Raw genomic sequence first — 4,304 nt, 5'->3', positions numbered from 1 at the left:
TAACTACAAATGCCAAGCAACACACTGTTTTTGTAATTTTATAGTCCATGAAACATGTTAAGCTGTTAAGGAAACTCCAATTAATGATTTCTGCCAGATTTACCTAAGAAATCTGAGGACATAAGGTTTATCTCTCTACTACGTTCTTTATTTTCATTGCAACATTGCTCTGTTGTGCTCGCTAACAGAAAAGCGCTACTGCATTATGGGTAATTTTATCCACTGCCAGTCCTGCGCTTTCCGCCTTGTGATTGATCTGGCCAGATCGGGCCAGAGTCAACAACAGTTTACTGGCCAGGCTATACGATGGCATTAACTTGACCAATGTGCACCCTTTGGTTTGTTTTTTCTGAAGAAGCCATTTTTATTATTTTCTTTATTTTATTGAACTTTTTTCAGATGTGACCCTTTTAGCTGTTATTGCTCTGGGAATTGATGTTCCACAGTTAGCTAATAGCCCAACAGCTTTGCTTTCAGAAGCAGAGCAGTATGACTGTTTCCATAAGGTTCTACTTGTTATTTGTATATTAAACTTAATTGAACATTACTTGGGGAGTAAAATCCCATACAAAGGAAATGGAAAGGGTAATCAAAAAGGGGGAATAAAAACTAAAGGGAGAGAAGGAGGGAGACAGAGACATGAAATAGTATCTAAAGAGAGAAAACAAATCAAAACAACAAATACAGACAATAGCCTAGATATTCAGTAACTCCCAGAAGTCTGCTTCCATACTGTACCTGTATGAGATTAGAGGAACGGAAAACGGAGCGCATAAAAGCAAAAAGAAGACAACAGACAACCAAAGACAATTTAAAAAGAAAAAGCTTCAAGAGCAACGGAATCCTTTCTATGTCTGTCGTATTCAGAACCTACTGTGATTACACAATGTTGATCAGGGTGGTATGCATAAGTAGCTGCAGCTTAGTATTTAGTATTAACGTGTTTCCGTAAACATCTGGAAACATATGCATGAGCCTGCTCTTGTACTATATAAAGGATTAACAAAGCTTCTTCAGGAGGAAAGTATGCTTAATAGGAGGTGTGGGTGGCCCCAGACCAACCCTACAGGGCCCAATATAGTAAAGGAGGCGATGTGAGCCCATTTTTAGAGCTATTACAGAAAAACTACGAGCTGGCACACCTGAGCTCCATCTCATGTGACTTTAATCTACAGTACTATTGCTATTTGTGCAAAATCCGTTTTTGCATTTGAAATATACATACAAAATGTTTGTATACCATATTTTTTTCCTCAAGATTTACACTAACATTCGGCATGACTCTAAAACAAAAAGTTGTAGTGATAACATTTAAGGAAGCAAATAAGCTGAGAAGCCATCCATGTTTTTCTTCTGGACAAGTGAGCTAATGCTGTGTTAGCTAACGCTAACCAAAGGTTAACGATAGTGAACATAGAAATTGGCTCACAAATTCTACAGAGTAAGAGCAAGCAAGCAAGAGTGCGCCACTTACTGGCAGGGAGGAGTTAAATATTTGTAGCCAATATCTGTAAAGTCATGATTACGAGAAACATGAGTGTAAAAACATAGATGGTTATATATCGCTTATAAAAGAAGTTTATGATCAAATTTAGAAGTGTTCTCATTTGGTTTGCTGTTTTTTTTTTAGAGCTTTTCTTGTTGTTTATAATTTTTTTTTACAGGTCTTTGTATTTTCTGTTATTTTACCTGGTTGTATTTCTTTATTTATACAGTGTAGTCCTGTTTCTCTGACTGTGACTGGCTGGATGTGCTCTCTTCATCCTCTGACATGGGAGCTGGCTCAGAGCTCATGTGCCTGGCTGTGTGTTTACTGGATGGGGCCTCCTTTTACAGCTGCTTTTTCTATCTCTGTTTCTGTCTCCTTGAACCCCTGTCGGCCTCAGCAGATGGCCGCTCACACTGAGTCTGGTTCTGCTGGAGGTCTCTTCCTGTTCAAAGGGAGTTTTTCCTCTCCACTGTCGCTACTATCATGCATAGTGTGAGGGATTGCATTGGAGTCAATAATTCGATGCAATCAACTGGTTTTCCTTAGAAAACGTTCAGATGACGTGTTGTGAATTTTCAGATGACGTGTTGTGAATTTGCGCTTTATAAATAAACTGAATTGAATTTATTTTAAGCTTTCAAGTTATTGTAATGTTAACTTTTAGTTTGTCCTGTGTTTATAGTCTGGGTTAAACTGTGTCCTTGTGGTTCTGCTTAGTTCTGTTTATGCCTTGTCGCACCAATCAGCTCCATAAAATACTCTCAGATTATGCCTACTTGTTCTTGCCTCTACTCTCTTCATGCCTTGCCAGCAGTATTTGTAATGTTTTTTCATGATTTTTCATTTAATCATTTTTACTACTCATCTTTCTGCTCAAGCTTGCCTGCATATTTGCTCCCACTCCAAGAACCATAGCTTTACATTAAGGCTTTGAAATCTACCAAACACTTTACGAGCTGTCATGCAAGGCGGTGGTAGTGTCATGACTTTTATCCAGTGGTGCATTGCACAAAACATTTGAATATTAAAGAGCAGCCAACTTGTTGCAACTTGAAGGGGATGATGATCCTAAAGACAAAAAACTGGTTTAGAATCAATAAAGCAAGCAAAAATGTAGCTTTTAGATGGGTTAAAACCCAGGGTCAGCTTTGTCCACTTCCTTGTTGATTGCGCATTGTGATACAATGTTTTTAAGTTTAATTTATAACACATTTCACTGAAATAGGAAGTAGAACTTTATAATGACACTTTGACATTTTTGAGTTTTGGTTTTGATCACAAAGCTTCTTGCCCCCATAACATTTGCAAAACATTTAATACTGTCAATAATATTGTTAGAGTATTCATCTTTAAAGTAAACATACATATATATTGTTTGGGCTGTTTGCCTTTCAAAGTACTTATCTTAACGTTGATATCTGAGCTTTGCCTTTGATTGTACAGCTTTACGTAGCTTTTGATTTTGCACCCATCTTATTTGCAAGCAATCGTATGTTGTTGTTTATGGTAATATTGTCATTTCATCCTTGAAACGTATATTTATTCTTAGGGTTATTGTCTTTAAAAGTGTTTGTGTGAAAATTTAATATAAAAGCTGAATAATTAATAACTGTGGAGTTACTTTTTGGGAAAAGTGCAAGCAAACTAAACTCTAATCATACCCAAATAAATTCCATTCCATCCAATTCAACCAAATCCAATTAAATTCAGCTTAATTAAATTCACTCGAGGGATTGCTGAATCATTGCCACTAGCTCATCCAGTATCTTGCAAGTCAATGTCGATGCAACCAACTGGTTTTCCTTAACAGAAACTTTTAACAGATTTGATTGAATGGTCTTTATGAGGTGCCTTGAGGTTACATGTGTGAATTAGTGCTATATAAATAAACAGAATTGAAGTAAATTGAATTGAATTTAGCTTGTTTTTATAGCACTAATTCACAACACATGTCATCTCAAGGCATTTTACAGAGGCAATCCAAACACATCATACAGTCCGAATCAAGTCATTGACTTTGACACTTAGTCATTAACACTTACTCTATGATCTGAAACGGGGAAGAGGAGCTTTGTTCTGCCTGGGGATTTCTCTAAAACCTCTGTAGATGATTTTATACAGAAGAATCTCATAAAATGAAGAATATTACGGACAAACCTGATAATCCTATTCATCAGAATAACTGTGTTTCCATTGACCATGTAAACTGCTGCAAAACTGCACAAATTGTACTTTATACTTTATATTAAAAAATTAGTTGACTGAATATATGCCAACTTAAAAAAAAAAAATCTTGTCTTTTGATAAAAGACAAGAGTTACGTGATCAACTACTAGATGTTACGGCAGGAAGTAATAGAATAATGCTGCTACACTGTAAAAACGAAAAAGTTAGTTCAACTCAAAATTTCAAGGCAACTGGCTGCACAGAATTTTTGAGTTGAAGGCATCAACTTCATTTTTTAAGTTTTGTAGAACTACACTTATTAAGTTGTGTCAGCTACGTTTTTCAAGTTCTGCCAACTAAGTTTTTTTAATTCAAGTTACTGGAACTTTCAAGTCTGTAAAAACTTAAATGTTATTTTAAATTCAGATTACCATCCCCTGTAATAACTTACATTTTTGAGTTTAAATCCCCCCCCCATTAAATCATCCACTGACAGTAAACCATCCATCTTCTTACACACTTGTCCCAAGTGGGGCAGGGTACACCCTGGACAGGTCACCAGACACACACTCAACAATTTAGAGAAGCCAATCAACCTAACAGTCATGTTTTTGGACTGTGGGAGAAAGCCGGAGTACCCAGAGAGAAC

The sequence above is a fragment of the Cyprinodon variegatus genome, unplaced genomic scaffold, assembly GCF_000732505.1.
Source record: "Cyprinodon variegatus isolate N-32 unplaced genomic scaffold, C_variegatus-1.0 Scaffold435, whole genome shotgun sequence".
NCBI lineage: Eukaryota > Metazoa > Chordata > Actinopteri > Cyprinodontiformes > Cyprinodontidae > Cyprinodon > Cyprinodon variegatus.
This window is presented reverse-complemented; position numbering follows the sequence as displayed.